This window comes from Ailuropoda melanoleuca, chromosome 2, assembly GCF_002007445.2.
Source record: "Ailuropoda melanoleuca isolate Jingjing chromosome 2, ASM200744v2, whole genome shotgun sequence".
Lineage (NCBI taxonomy): Eukaryota > Metazoa > Chordata > Mammalia > Carnivora > Ursidae > Ailuropoda > Ailuropoda melanoleuca.
The window spans coordinates 189666669-189683118 of record NC_048219.1 but is presented as its reverse complement, the minus strand read 5'-3'; the positions used below and the strand labels follow the sequence as shown (position 1 = coordinate 189683118).

General features: G+C 43.9%; 1 protein-coding gene across 3 annotated transcripts in view; it reads left to right on the top strand.

Moving 5' to 3' along the window:
- PID1 (phosphotyrosine interaction domain containing 1) overlaps positions 1–16450 on the top strand; it is a 225994-nt gene that overhangs the window by 3165 nt on the left and 206379 nt on the right. Inside the window, exon 1 of one of the 3 annotated variants that reach the window (XM_019797754.2) lies at positions 4397–4837. The exons of the other annotated variants lie outside the window; for them this stretch is intronic. The gene's annotated coding sequence lies outside the window, so the exon portion shown is untranslated. Of the gene's footprint in view, positions 1–4396; positions 4838–16450 lie in introns of those variants that run through there. 3 annotated transcript variants of the gene reach the window in all.

Below are 16450 nucleotides of genomic sequence, written 5' to 3'. Positions count from 1 at the left end.
CAGCGCTGAGCTGGATCATTTCTCATTCAGTCACACACCCCGCGGCAAGTTCATCTGCTCCCCTGAATGTTAAAACTTCAGCTGCATCCCACTCGAGCCCTGGCTGAGAGCTTCTGCCATTAAAAATATAATAGGATCAAAAGGGATGTGAAGATTTAAATTACCACCTCAACTTTTAAAAATGAATAAATATGAGCTCTTCCCTTTTCACCTTCTGTACCACACAGCGGACTTTTTTTTTTCTTGGAGGGACTCGGGAGAGTTATAAATTTTTAAAGCAGCAGATTTGAAACAGGCTTTTCTCAGAAAAGTGAAGGGGACTTTGCAGTAGAAAAAGGCTATGTATTGGTTTTTTTAACATAGAGATGAGATTACTTCTGGCCTTGGTATTTTAAAATTTGCATGGGTTTCCTAATTGTCTTAATTCTTGGGTAGAGGAGAATCTGTTAGAAATGACAGATTCATCCATACAAGAATGAGGAGACATTAGCCATAGAAGCTTGTATTTCCCTGGAGCATATGTCTTCAGTGAGCTCCCAGATACATTTTTCTGCAGGCCAGGAAAGGAGGAGAACAAGAGAAAAATGAATGGAAGCTGAGTTTGAGACAAAGGAGGCCAACAGATCCTTGCCTGAGGTGTGGTTCTTATAAGGATGGAGTGGAACGTGATGGTAGGAAGGTGTATGAGATGTAACTGTTTTCTTATGAGGTTTTTTTTTTTTTAAGATTTATTTATTTATCTGAGGGAGAGTGAGAAAGGGAGAGAGAGAGAGGGACAGAGAGAGAGAATGAGCAGGAGAGGCAGAGGGAGAGAATCTCAAGCAGATTCTGTGCCGAGCACAGAGCCCAATGCGGGGCTCAAACTCACAACCCTGAGATCATGACCTGAACTCAAACCAAGAGTCAGAGACATGACCGACTGCGCCACCCAGGTGCCCCTTATGAGGGATTCTATAAAGGTTCCAATTTAATCATTTGCCTGTCTTCCTGGAGATGAAATTTTTCCACGGCAGATCCAGAAAATGCAGAAGTTCAATCCATAAAGCTGGCTTTTGGCTTCTCAGCCTGGATCATTCTCTTGCACTCACCACTCTCCTTTTTATTCTCATTTTGTTCAGTGGCCAAGCATGAGCACCTTCAAAATGGGATGAAATGAGGGAGGGTAGGGAGCAGACCAGATCCTGCCTTCTTTGGTTTCTGGTGAAACTCTGGGCTGGCAAAAAAGTTCAAGTAAACAAAACTTAAGTTTTACGGGAACTAAAACTTTGGAGATTTTAGGTAAGAGTACTTTGTTCCACAGGATTACCTTACGCTTTCTCTGCCTTGCCTTAGCTGGTAGATTTCACCTTCGCTTGGACTGGGGATTGTTCTAGACTTGTTTCTCTATTATTATGCCCCTTTTACTTTTCCCCTGAGAAATGATGGAAGAACCCTTTACAGCGTCAGCTGGAGACCATTAGACCAGGCCCACCGGGCAGAGAGAAGACTTTGGCAAATATGACACTTTTTCAGGCTGACCAAATTGACAAAAGGAACACAGATTAAGGAAGGTAATGACAGTGGCCCATTGTTATAGAGCACGCGCTGTGTGTGTGACACTCCACTAAGGACTTTTATTTGAATTATCTAGTTCATTTATCTTCCATAGCTACTTTTATCACCATTTTATAGTGAAAGAAAAAAAAAACCAAAACCTGACAGCCAAAGATATTAAATGATTTGGTCAGGGTTGGACAGCTAGAAATGAGTGGAGCTGGAATCAGAGCCAGGTGTTCTAGCTTCAGAACCTACTTCTTAACCACTTCTCTGTAGTGCACAAGGATAAGACAATGCCGTACACATGCTGGGGCTCTTGTTACTAATAACTAGAATTATAGCAGTGGTGGTCCCAGTGGCTGCTTTCATCTTTCTTGTTGAAGTGGTATTGTTGCCCGTGCCGACAAAGGCTACCCTCTTTGGGTGGCTCACACCTCCAGGGGAAGTAAGCGGCTATGTCGTACTTTAGCTGAAATTCCCAATTGCCATTCAACTGGAGCTCATGGCATTTATCCAGACTAGAGACCTTGAAGGCTGGTAATCAAGCCTGATCTTGTCTGCAGTCCTACCACATTTGGACCAAAACGGGGGGAAGGGAGGAAGGAGGTTGGGGAGTTCAGGAACAATTGCTTGGAAATAAGTGGTAGGTACGCTTAGTGAGGCACAGATTTCTCACCAAATCGATTCTAGATTTTGCCATTCTTTCATCCCTCTTAGATGAGTAAGTACAAAGCCTTGGGGTTTATCGTTTATAAAGAAACTTGCAGTGATCATTACTTTGGAGTCTTTCAGAAGCAGGATGCTATCTTACATCATTGGATCTTTCTCTGAGTTTGTCAGCGAAATCTCCACCAAGTGACTTGCAAAATGCCAGCCTTGGAAACAGCTCTGCCCCTTGGTTACCCATTGCCTAATTGGGCTGTTTAATGTTGACTGTACTGGGTTATCTTGGGGTGTTGGGCAACTTTTGCATTTTGTTTGATGTTCCAGATTGGCTCTCTCCTCCCTCCTCCCCTGGCACTGACTCCCATCTGAGTATGTAAATTAATCCTGTAAATTGGGTCCTGGAAGAGTCAGTCCCGGACAGACTGGGGAAACAGGCTCTGTTCCACAGGGCTGTTCGATTCCACAAATAGTGAATAGCAGCAATGCAGGGAGTCGTTAGTGGTCAGCAAATAAAGGTAGTACAGAAACACTCAGTAACACTGCAGTGTGCTTCACTCTGCCCCCTGCCCAAATCTCAACGGAGGCTTTGTTTAAGTACAGCATGAAGAAATAGTTGAGGTCGTTGTCCAAAGACCTCCTTGGAGTCTAGTGGAATTAGTTACTATCATTTTATGTTAACTTTAAAAGGAGTTTTGATCCCAATTTAGCTGCCAAGCAGTGACACAGCCTCAGAGTATTCCCCAGGTCCCAACCCTCAGGCCAAGAACTCGAAGAGGACAGTGTCAGGAATCAGACACAGACCGGCTTTGTGCCTTGGGCCTATTTCAGTGCTTCCAAAGTCTTGGGGAGCTCTCTCCCCCAATGCTGGTGCCACTTGAGGTCCTCATCTTTCTGAGGTCTTCTCTCCCATGCCTGATGGCCCAGAGCTCCTTCCTCTTCCCTCAGTGGCTGCCACGGTGGTCTTGCTTTGATAAGGGAGGTTTTAGCAGCGAGGAAAACACCACCTCCTTCTGCTTGTTGAAGTTTAGATGCTCATCGAGTCTTTCATTACTTGCCTCTTCGGCCTTCTTAACTGATGCCCTTACTGAGGGACCCAGGTGCAGACTCAAACCCTGGTCCCCTGTCCTACTCATTGCTATGGGTTGAGTTGTGTCAACACCTTCCCCCTCCCGCCAAACATATGCTGAAGTCCTAACCCTGCTACCTGGGAATGTTGCCTTGTTTGAAAATAGGGTCTGTGCAGATGTAATCGAGTTGAGTCAGTCTGGATTAGGGGAGCCCCAAATCCACTGATGGGTGGCCTTCTAAGGAGAGATTTGAAGGCACAGAGGAAGCACAGGAAGGAAAGCCTTGGGAAGACAGAGGCAGAGAATCGAGTTAGGCTTCCACAAGCCAGGGAATGCCGGGGTTGCTGGCAGCCACCACAAGCTAGAAGAAAGAATCGAGGGAGGGTTCTTCCTTAGAGCCTTTGCAGGGAGCACAGCCCTGCCGACATCTTGATTTGGGACTTTCAGACTCCAGAACTATGAGAGAATACATTTCTATTGTTTGCAGCTGCCCCATCTGTGGTAATTTGGCATAGCAGCGCTAGTGAACTAATGCACTAATGAAACCATATTGCTTTTACCACATTCTCTGTATTTCTGGAAGCCTAGGTGTGCCTGACTTTCATAAACAGGCAAAATGAACGTGTCTCTATAGCGTGCTCTTTTTATACTGAGTGTGTGAATTTATTTACAGTGGATTCAGAGAAAATGAAAACAGACATTATAAAACAACTAAATCACTGCTTCTTTCTCCCTCATCTTATTTGGTCAACATCCTAGGAACGGCGGCAAATGGGGTTTGTGTTGCTAAAGGGAGCGCCTCTGGAAAATATAGTAAATGTACTTCAAGAGGTAGTTAACTTTGGTCATTAAAATTATGGGATGTGAAGATGTTTGCTTTGAGGCGATCTCAGGGATTCTTTTCCAGGCAGGCGGAGACCAAGGAAGCCTAGGGTTTTATCCTCAACACAGTCCGGGTTGTCAGAGTCTCTGCAGGGTCTCTGGGTAGCTCCCCAACGGGGACAAGGGTGGGTTGACTTTAGATNCCCCCCCACCCCCCCCCCCCCAGATGATGGTCTGGTTGCTTATTTGCATCTGGTTGGGTATTTTGTTTCGTTTTCCTTTTTTCACTTGGTAACGGTATAAATTATCTTAACGAAGAACCTCTTCCTGTTGCGGAACTCACTCTGAAGACAAAAAGCCGACGTCCGGAGGAGTCGTCACACTTGTTTTCCCGCCCGGCGCCTCTTGTCCACGCGACAGCCCCTGCGGCAGAGGCAGGGAGGGCCGGGCGCCGGCGTTAGTGCAGGGCTGCCGGGTGAGGAAGAGCCGTCTCCCCTTTCGTTCTCCTCTGAGAAGGAGTGAACGCGGCAGGCGGAACGCAGAGCTGCCGGGAGGAAGCGGCGCCTTAACTGTCATCCTTCTGCGAGAACAGACCTGTCCTGATCCCTTCGTGACGGGTCCTTGCCTCACAGCTGCTGCTGCTTCGTAATTGTGGCTCTGAGGATAAACCCACAGATGGCGTCGCCCCGTCTTCCCGCTGCCTGCTTTGATGCCTTTCCAGTCAGGAACCGCTGGCTTCTGCCCAGGTGTGTGCGACGTCCCGGGGTACGAGCCACCCGGGCTGGGGCATCGTGGCGCCCCCCGTTTCCTCTCTGAGTGCGCTGTGGATATTCCCTGGGGACCGCGGGGGGCCGTGGGGCTGCGGTGCTGAGGGGTGGCCGGTTTGTGTCGGGCATAGATTCTCGGTAGCTTATAGTGCTGTGGGCGCCGTCACAAAGCACCACAGGCTGGGCGCCTCGGCCACGGAAGTTTGTGGTCTCCCAGATCCGCAGGCCGGAAGTCCGAAATCAAGATGTCGGCAGGGTGGGTTCCTTCGGAGGCGGTGAGGGAGAATCTGTTCCATGCCTCCCTCCTCGCTTCTGGTGGTTTTCTGGAAATCTTAGCTGTCCCTTGGCTTGTGGCATGGTTGCTGGTTGGCACGCGGCGTCCTCCCTGGGGTGTCTTTTTAGAAGGACACTGGCCATCTTGGATCAGGGACCCACCCTCCTCTGAGCCTGTTTCTAGGTAAGGCCACATTCTGAGGTATTGGGTTTAGGATTTCAGCATATGAATTTTTGGAGAGACATAGTTCAGTCCATATAACACTTACTTTAGAATTTTCTTTTGAGTACTTGAACCAGTCACAAAAACAAACAAATAAACCAAAAACCAAAAAACACAATGGGAATTTCTTTTCCCCCAAATGGTAGTGCGGATGTGAAATGGAATGGCGTATCTGCTTCATGTCATGGCTACTATTTTACACTTAATCTGATTGAAAAATTGCAAAGCAATAGCTGCTTAGGGCAACAAGGTAAGAAATCAGACAGCTGGGAAGTATGCTCAGTTAATAAGCTTGTCCCTTTCTCTGTTCCCAGTTCTACCCGTGAAGGAAACTCATATGATCTGTCTGGTCGTGATTTTTCCACAACTTTCTCCAGCTTTGTGCAAACATATACAAATATATAGAGGCAAATTTAGGTCTTTATCATGTATTTCAGTAATATAATCATACTATATATGTATTATTTTGCATTTGTTTTTTTCACTTTCCAAAGTGTTTCCTAGGTATCTCTTCTGGTCAGTACAGTGCCCCCCCCCCCTTCTCCATGATTCTGCTTTGCATGGTTTAAATTACTTGCAGTCAACTATACAGTTCAGAAACACATGATCCTTCTTCTGACAGATCATTAGAAGGTCAGTAGTAGCCAAAGGTTACATGACAATGCCTACATCCTTCACCTTATTACAAGAAGAAAGATGAATACAATATAATAAGATATTTTGAGAGACAGAGAGAGACCACATTCACTGAACTTCTATGACAGTATATTGTTATAATTATCATCAGTTATTGTTAATCTCTTACTGTGCCTAACTAAAGTTTACCACAGGCATGTATGAATAGGAAAAAACAGAGCATATGTAGAGTTTGCTACTATTTGTGGTTTCAGACATCCACTGGGGTTCTTGGATCATATTCCCCATGGATAAGGGAGAACTACTCTAACATAGCTCCAACTCGTTCCTTTTAGTATCTGCATAGAATTTGCGGTAGAGTTAGACCACAATTTGTTCAGTCCTTTCTCCATCAGGGCATATCTGGGGCATGTCTGTGTTCTTTTGTTGTTCTCCTGCCTCCTAGATAATGCTGTTATAACTCCCTGGGCAGGTCCTTACCTACTTGCACTTGTATTTCTTTACACGGGACTAGCAGCCCTGGAATTGTTACCTCTAGGAGTATGCATGTTTTATGTTTTAGTAGCTGTTAATGAAGGCCTTCTGTGAGTATTCTGCTTTTTGATCAGAATTGTGTGCAATTCTGGCAAAGGTGCAAAGAACATAGTCTGCTGGAGAATGGATAGTCTTTTCAACAAACGATGCTGGAACAATGGGATATCCCCATGCAGAACAACCAACTCCAAACTTTAATCCGTACTTCATACATCTGGCATTCAAAAACTCACTCAGAATTCATCACAGGCCTAAATGCAAAGCCTTAAAGCCATGGAACTTCCAGACAAAGACAGTAGAAAATCTTTGTAACTTTTTATACATCAGCGTAAACATTCCTAACATCAAGGCAACAACCAGGTCTGTTACACCCGATGTTTCTTTGGATTGGGCCAAGATTTCTTAGGACAATAACAAAATCATGATCAATAAAAGAAAAATTTGATTAAGTGGGGCTTTTTCAAAATCAAAACCTTCTGCTCTTTGAGCGATTTTGACAAGAGAATGAATAGATAAGACACAGACTGGGAGAAAATACTTGCAAATCATATATCTGTAAGAAAGGACTTGTATCCGGGATATCGAAAGGATTCTCAAAGCTCAATAATAAGAAGAAAACAACCCAATTAAAAACAAACAAACAATTTGAGCAAAGAAGTTATATGGACAGGGAATAAGCACATGAGGCTGTTGAACATCATTAATCATGGAGAGAATGCAAATTAAAACCACGGTAAGATATCACTACATAACTCTAGAATAGCTCCAATTAAGGAGATTTCAACCACACCATGTGCTGGTGAGGATGTGGATGAACTGGAACTCTTACTGCTGACGGGGACCTAAGGTGATGGAAGGCAGAGGAATGAGGATCGGATGTGAGGAAAGAATTTGGAAAGGGCTTGAGTAAATGTTTGGGGGCGATGGATGTGTTCAAAATCTTGATTATGGTGATAGTTTCACGGGCTCATATATATGTCACAACTTTGGAAGTTACGTAGTGTATTACATGTTGGCTATACCTCTATAAAGCTGTTTAAAAAAGGGTATGTGGGGGCGCCTGGGTGGCACAGCGGTTAAGCGTCTGCCTTCGGCTCAGGGCGTGATCCCGGCGTTATGGGATCGAGCCCCACATCAGGCTCCTCCACTATGAGCCTGCTTCTTCCTCTCCCATTCCCCCTGCTTGTGTTCCCTCTCTCGCTGGCTGTCTCTATCTCTGTCAAATAAATCAATAAAATCTTTGAAAAAAAAAGGTATGTGAAGTAGTCATTGTATGCCAGGCACAGTGTTAGGTGTGGGGGGAACTAAATAATACGTGGTTCCTGCCCTCCCTTCTGTGAATTCTCTGTAGCTTTCACATTCTTTGAACTGGAAATTAAAAATCCTAAACTAGCGGGGCGCCTGGGTGGCACAGCGGTTGGGCATCTGCCTTCGGCTCAGGGCGTGATCCTGGCCTTATGGGATCGAGCCCCACAACAGGCTTCTCCGCTGTGAGCCTGCTTCTTCCTCTCCCACTCCCCCTGCTTGTGTTCCCTTTCTCGCTGTCTGTCTCTATCTCTGTCGAGTAAATAAATAAAATCTTTAAAAAAAAAAATCCTAAACTAGCATGTAAATAACAAACTCTATTTTTTTCTTAGAGTTGCGTTCATTTTTTTTAAAGCATCCCTTTATTTAGTCCTTGAAATGACATGTTTCATCAATGGTAGTTTGCCTGAAGGTCCTAAAGGAAACTAGTAGTTGAGCAAAAGAAGAAATCCCACCCAAAGCGTCGATGGTTCAAGTTGGTGCCTCATTGTTCCTTCTGTCATTTAGGATGGCCCCTTTCTTGTTCTTGCTCCTGGTGGTTTGTCTCTCACTTCTTTCCAACCTGCCTGGATGGCTTAGTCCTCTGAGGCCTTTTTGGCCCTTTTTCCCAGCACCTGGCTTGGACCCTAGTGGCCAGTAGACTCCGGAGATTGTGCTGTTGAGTGGGTGAGTTTCCAGGATTGTGGCCCCATGGCTGGCTGGACCACCTTCTTGATGTTCGTCCTCCTGCAATAGAAAACAGAGAATACATCATGCCAAACCATGAATGGGTCTGGATTCCAGTTTGTGAATGTGATGTGCCTAGCAGATGTAGAGTCCGGATTTCTTATGAAATAATTCTTTTTCTCATGAGTATGGCAACTCAAAACTTCAGTGCATAGTGACTTTACCAATGGCCTTTGAACCTTAGTAGAATGCTATTGAGAAGCAGTCACAAAAATAATGTTAATCTAGTTTAAAACCATTGTTTTTCCTCCTCAAGGAGGAAAATTTAAGGTGCTTGACTCAATCCCTTTTAAAGTAAAGGGCAAGGAGTGCAAGAATTTGTTCAATCAATATCTAAGGAGACCATATGGTATATTGTCCAATCTGAGGTCCTGTTGAGGTGACAGGGACACTATTAGTAATTAACTGGCAGAGCAGGCATAAACCAGAGTCCCCTGGCAAACCAGGGTGTGTGGTCACCCCTAAAAATAGCAGGTAACATGCTAGACTTCTGTTCCTAACTCTATCACTTTGGGAGTGAAGGAAAGAAATTTCTACTAAGAGCTAAGCATGGTAACTGGCAATTACTGGGAGTCCATAAATAATTCCTTTCCCCATTTCAGTTGCAAAGGGTAAACTAGGAATATCCTCAGAGCATCTTAGGGCTAGATGGATAATAGAGTTTTGGTGTTTCTCAAAGTGTGTTCTGTGGAGCATGAGTTAAGTGAGCTACTCATATGAGTCTTGGCACAGAGGGTTCAGCCTTTAAATTGTTTTGGGAAGCAGTGGGGGAGATGAAGTGAGTCTGGTTTGCTGCAGTACTTCTTGTAGCCTTTAAGATGCCAGTGCCCCATGAATTTCCACGTGAGGGGAGGAGAAAAGCCAGCCCTTTGTGAAGAAGCATCCCGCAATCCAGAGTGCTTCAATACAGAACTTGAACTTCTTCAAGTTGACAAACTGTGAGCCTGAGGCTTGGCTCTAGCTTTCAAAAACATTTCCTTTGGCACCTTCAGTGTCTATAAAAACTTGACAAATTAGTTTCCAGGATTGAAAAATTAGAGGAGTTTATAAGGAAATCTGGACTTTCTGATTCTCTTAGAAAATGGGATGTTCAAGCCACAGTAGGTTCTGATATAGTGACTAATGGCTGGCACTGTTCCGTGTGGACGGGAAGCAGCCTCCAGCTTGTCCCAGGCCTTACAGAGCAGGTGTCACTAAGTCCCATAAGCTGATGGGCCTGCGGCCATTGGGTTTGGGACCCTGGTCCAGTTCAGCTCCTTCGTTTGGTTGGTGGGAAAACTAAATCTAAAATTCATATAGTCCTTGGATCAGGATGAGGTTCTTGGTCTTCTGACTTCTAAAAGTCAAGGCGATAGAAAATTGTAATGACTACGTTCATTGCTCTGCAGGTGCAACTCCAGGAGCCCACCTTCAGGTGCCTGGAGGCCAGTTCTTCTCCCCTCTTTCTCGGGAGCTGTGTGTCAGAGCTTGTGTGATTGGAGCAGGGACTCGCCATCGCCCCTTCCCTGCTGGGCACACAGAAGCATGAGAACCACAAGTGGCCTTATGCTTGCCATTTGCTTATTCTGAGCACAGGGGAGGGCTTCCAGGCAGAAGTGGGAGGCTTCTCTGACTTTTCACTAAATCCACATCACTGTTTCCTGCATAGCCCATGCCAGGTAAGTGGAAATTTCTCATTGTTATAATATTGGCTCGTTTGAGGGCATTTTTACTGCCAAACATTGGCACAGATTGCTTCCAAAAAGGGGGAAATTTAGAGGATGGAGAGTAGGTTTTAATTTAATGGCTTTCAACATTTTCCTTGCAGATTATCAGCCTATGAAGAAATGCTCAAATGTTATTTCAGGAAACCTAAACTGAAAGACATCTTCAGTGGTGGCAACACCTTCGTATTTAAGAATCCCTGTTTCCACCAAAAACAAAACAACAAAACAAAACAAAACAAACCCAAAAAGGGAAACAACCCAAAAACCCAATACCGAATCACTCAAAGACGTGCTGTAGGTGTTTTCTGGTCCTCTTGGGAGCAGATCTGTGGCTTCACTTACCTTCCCAGATATGTTGCTGGTCTCCTTAGCTCTGCCCATTCCTGCAGAATTATGGAATCTGATTATTTTTAGCATTAGAAGTACATGGAGTTAGCCAGAAAGTGTCTTAAGCTATAAACCAATGAATTAGACCTCTCACTCTCAACCAATCTATTTGGTTTCTGAAGGCACGAACATTGTGTATGTCCTGGTTCCTCCGAATTAGACTGTCTAGTTAGGCTGGAGATGGTTTTCTATTGCTCCTCCTTTGGACCCCCTTCCAATAAAAGTTTATGACTGTATTGATAATTATTCTGAAAATTATCGCTCAGACTCAGAGTTGGGTTATTGTTTATCTATCTTTCCTTCTTATCTAACCTAAGTTCATCTAAACTGTTTTCCTACAGCACCTTTTATTTTTATTTATTTATTTTTTTAAGAGAGAGGGTAAGAGAGGGCGAGCAGTGGAGGAGCAGAGGGAGAGGAAGAGAGAGAATCTTAAGCAGACTCCACGCTGAGGCTCATCTCAGGGGCTCAATCTCAGAACCCTGAGATCATGACTGGAGCTGTAATCAAGAATCAGACGCCTAACTGACTGAGCCACCCAGGCGCCCACCTACAGCACCCTTTAAAACCAGAAATTCATCTGGGGCGCCTGGGTGGCACAGCGGTTAAGCATCTGCCTTCGGCTCAGGGCGTGATCCTGACGTTATGGGATCGAGCCCCACGTCAGGCTCCTCTGCTCTGAGCCTGCTTCTTCCTCTCCTTCTCTCCCTGCTTGTGTTCCCTCTCTCGCTGGCTGTCTCTATCTCTGTCGAATAAGTAAATAAAATCTTTTAAAAAAAATCAGAAATTCATCTGAAATAGTTTCTGCTGTACAGAGTTAACTCTGTTGTAGCAGAAAGGGGAAGAGATAATTCCGGCCAGAACATAAAGTTCTCGGCCAATCTAAAAGCTCAGAAAATACAGTTATGTATTAGATCCTTATATAGTTCTGAAAAGATTGATTTTTGGTTAGTGAAGAAAGAAATTCACATGTTTTTGAAGTACTTTTCTGTAAAAGATAGAAATATCACTAACACATTAAACAAGACTGAAATAAAACCCCTCAAATACCAGTCATATAATAAAGAATTTAGCTGTACCTGAAAACCTAGGCTAGCTAGTATAGCTGAGCCTGAAACCTCCAGCTCTGAGCTTCCCAGCAGCCTAAGTAAGAAGAGAAACATGATGAATTACTTAGGTCTCATTATCTAATAGAAAAATCTCCATCAACTCATCTGGAGCCCCAAGTGTTTTCCTAAATTGAAGACCCTGGAAATTACCGTGTGGTTCCACATTGTAGCACAGACTCTTGGGTGATAATATTAATTGTAGTTTTTGACAAAAATGTCTCTAGAAGTTGAAAAAAATAAGTAGGAATGCTAAGACTGTTCATGTAGCAGTTGAAGCAGACATCTGTGAGTTTTTTCTGCCCAACTTCATTTCCCACCTTCTGATAACAGCACCCTGATCTCACTTTTGGGAATTGTTCTCCCTCTCTTGTGTCAGGGGGGACTCCATTTACTTCAAGGAGGGGGACTGTCAGTGTGCCCTCCTCTAGCTGTGGCATCCATGTGTGCTCCTGGTATCTAAGTTACTCAGACACTTTCTCCCAAAATTGGGATCCCGAGCAGGGTGATGAAAAGCCTGGAAATCTCCAAAACTGATTATTCTGCCCACCAAGATCTGTAGTCCTGCTGCATAGACCCCAGGAGCTTCTTGATCCCTATCCTTCCTGAGCTTGGTCCTTCTGTCTCTCCTTTCAATCTGGTATCACTCTGATAATTATTTTTTTTCTTCTCGAGTGAGCTGGGCTTGGTATCTACTGCTTGCAACCTCTGCAAACTCTGATTGATATACAGGAAGAATTTTTCTTGAACCCACTGAAGGTCAGCCTTCAAATTCTGTGTCATGAAACATTCTATGTGGAACAGAGCTGGCGTGCGGAGAAAAGCGAGACAGCCATGCTTGAGGGGTCTCCAAGATACCAACCAGAAGGTTGTCGACACGTACCTGTCCTTGCTTATGGGTACCCTTTCCTTGTCAAAAGTGTGCTTGCTCAACTGGGAGATGAAGAAAGGGGTGCAGACATTTCTGTCCCTGGAATTTTCCTTGCACATAGCCTTACTTTAGTAAGTGCCACTGAACAAAAAGAATCCTCATTATCCTATAGTCCTGGCCTGCAGCTTCTGCATTTTGGCCCATCGCTGGAGAATGATTTTTGTCCTTGTTTATAAGGGTGTAGCCCAGCTATGGGTATCTGCTAGAAATCTTAAGGTTTTTATAACTTGGATATCACTCTTACCTTTCTGCCAAATCTCTGTACTGAAAAAGCGGCCTATCATTTTAAGTAATGAAGCTTTTACAACGTCCAAAACAAATAAAGTAATTTTGGTCCACATTATAAAATGAATCCCTCTTGTCTCTGAGTCTGGGGTAGAAATGGTGTCAGGGGGGCAAACAGCTGTTTTGGCCAAAATAGCCAAAAAGATCCAGTCTCAGGCTGTCTGAGTCTTAGTTCTCGAGAAACATTTGTAGTTGTTGGTTAAAAATGTGAATGGCTCTGTAAGTTCACTCTAGGACAGTGTGGGCTCTTTACCCCAGAAAGTTAAATACGTCCAACTTTGGCAGCCCTGACCTTCTGGGTAGAGAATGTAGTTCACTAGTCTTCAAGACCTGCTTTGCCACTTTGATTTAATACAAGGTGGAAATCTTCAAAACAAAGCTCTCTGAATCCAGGAAAGTTCATCTGGCATCAGTTAGGTCGGGCACCCTCCCCCCCCACCCCCTTCCCCACCCCACCCCCTTGTCTTTTCTCTAGGAGCTAGATGCTTTGTAGAAAATGAATGGCTTTGCAAAAGTGCAAATTTGGGAGAGTGTTGTACAACCAAAGAAAATTAAAATTAGTATTCCCCCTGTGGGAATCCTCTTGGGGAGATTGAAATTATACTTAAATATTCACGTATAGAGAACAGCCAGTATCTGTTTTAGGATGTTGACAGACTGTTTGAATGATACAGCTCAGTGGTTTTCTGGAAGTAAGGTGGTCTAGAGAAGGAAGAATACAGAGCCTAAGAAAACGTACTAATTGGTGTTTCCTTCTCTCTGTTGTGTTAATGGTAAATAGCACAGACTCAATGCTGATCTCTTTACTCCTTGGCCCAGAGAACTGGCGTTTTTCTTCATAACGTAATTTAATGCCCTTGTTGGACAGAGGCTGGCCCGTGAGATATGTGTGTGCTCTGAACAGGAGGGGACATGTGCTGGCAGGGTCCCTCAGAGCAGGGCAAGCATTCAGCAAAAACTTGGAGGGAGTCTTTTGGAAATAAAACCTAATTTACAGGGATCTCTACCCGTAAGGTAGACTTGCTCTGTGATTTGGGGCCATATCTGTGTTTTTCAGTTTTGCGTGGACTCTCTCCCTTTCTTGCTTTTCTCCTCCTGCTTTCCTCACTACTAATGGGACTGAAGCTCTTTCCACTCCTGCATTTTGCTGAGCTCTCTTGCTCACTGCTGTTATCTTTCAGACATTTTTTTTTTTTTTTTAGCTCTCCCAGGGGGCGATGGACACCTTTTCTTTCTTCTGTCTTTCTTTTCAGTGGCTACAGGCTCTTTGGTGGGCTGAAAGTCACAGCTAAATTGGACAAAAATAAGTTTGACCGTTGCTTCAAAGCCATTGTTTTTTGGGGAATTTTTTTTTTTTAATTCTTTTCTTCTCACTTTTCTTTTTGTTTTGGCTTATGGCTAAAAGTGCATCTTTGCCTTACATGGTCATTAAAACTCATTTCTTGGGTTGTAGATGGAGAGGGCAAATGGATTCATTTTGATCCAAGGCCTGGAAGAAATTGATAGACTGTTGATTGCTTGTAAAATGCACTTGAAAAAGTCTGTCTTGGAGCTCAGCAGATGCCTGCTTTCGTTATGTTAAGAAACTGATGCTATTTATCTTTTTTATTTCAATCATTGGCCTCTCTAAATAGGAAATTTAACTTTGATTTGAAGCTATTAATGCCTGCTGGTAAATAAGAAAATGCGTGATAGAGCAAATTATTTTTCGTCTCTTGCATTTCTTATGGGCATCTCAGACTCAGGGGAATTTTTATGTAGCATAACAATTTCATAAGTGTTAACATGTTTTTTTAAACTTCACATTATAAATAGGAGCAGACGCCTGCTTCAGAAATTTAAAACTAGATTAAAGCTGGCCAGAGCAGAAGGCAAAGTCATGGCTCTGTTACAACTCCCATCTTGGGGTTTTGGGTAGTCTACTGACAATGCAGTAGATTCAAATAAAATGCTCATATTATGGATTAATACTTTTTGACCTATGGATCTTGAACTCAAGAGAGTCATGAAAATTTTTTTAAGACATCTGTGAACCCTGGGGCACCTGGGTGGCTCAGTCGGTTAACTGTCTGCCTTCAGCTCAGGTCATGATCCCTGGGGCCCTGGGATAGAGCCCCATATAGGGCTCCCTGCTCAGTGGGGAGTCTGCTTCTCCTTCTCCTCCCCCCCACTCCGCTTGTGCTCTCTTTCTCTCTCTCTCAAATAAACAAATAAAATCTTGAAAAAAAAAGATGTCTGTGAACCCTATGTGCATTTCCTACAGACCAAAAACATATAGGTTGCAAATAAATATATCAAGTACTTTCCAAACCTCATGTACTTTATTGAAAGAAATATTTAAAATCATTACGGATTCATAGTGACTTTTGGACTTTAAGCGTATTTTCAAGTACTGGGTTACTATATGTCGGTCAGCAGCATTGTGGGCTTAAAAGGGATTGTGGCATTTGAAAGAGGTGGGGGCCGTAGATTTGATTAATGCTGATTACAGGGGTGGGGTAAAAATACACTGACTTTGGTGGGTTTGTCAGAATGCTTCCCCTTATGTCCCTGTCTTACAGGCTTTACTTTCAGCAAATGTTATGGATCTTTTATTTTTGGGTAAGGAGCCAGACTGAATTATAAGGTGGGTCTAAAGAAGCGGTTCTTGTGCTCAAGAAGGTTTCAGTTAAATAGAAAGTAGATTGTTGTTATGGAGGAAACTTCCATCCCAGGACTATGGAGGGCAAAAGAGGAGAGCCTTTGTAATCTGTACCCTTTCACTGGGAACACGAAAGCTTCCCTTCAACCCTACCCAGGGGGATGCTGACATCTCAGGAATGAGACTATGTGTGTCCATGTATTGGTTGGGAGAGCAGATTTTTTTTTTTTACGATTTTATTTATTTGAGAGAGAGCACAATCAGGGCAAGGGGCAGAGGGAGAGGGAGAAGCAGACTCCCCACTGAGCAGGGAGCCCAACATGGGGCTCGATCCCAGGACCCTGAGATCATGATCTGAGCCGAAGGCAGACGCTTAATGGACTGAGCCACCCAGGTGCCCTGAGAGCAATTTTAATTGACACAGTCCTCTGACATGAACAATCAGTTGAAGCTGGTCCCACATGGTCTCAGATGGTTTTCCAGCCCATCTTTCAATAAGAGCGTGTTGTGCAATGGCATGTGTTGAAAATTGCCAGGATTACTGAGAAAGGGAGACTTTCTTTGTGATTAAAATAAAAATCTAAGTGTTCTGAAGTTTAGAATTTTTATGTTTGTTTGGACAGATGCTATTTGGCTAATTTCTTATTCGGGAAAATGTTATTTAGTTGATACTGCTTGTTCTTTCTTCTCCTCTTTCTGCAGTCTTTTGCACATTGGATGTGAGAAGATTGTATGGAACGAGGCCAAATGAACAAAAATGTTGGTGATTAGGCAGATTTCCTTTTCTCCTTTCTATGGCCAGTGTTTGTAAAGATCTGTCCTTATCAGGTGCTAAGGAG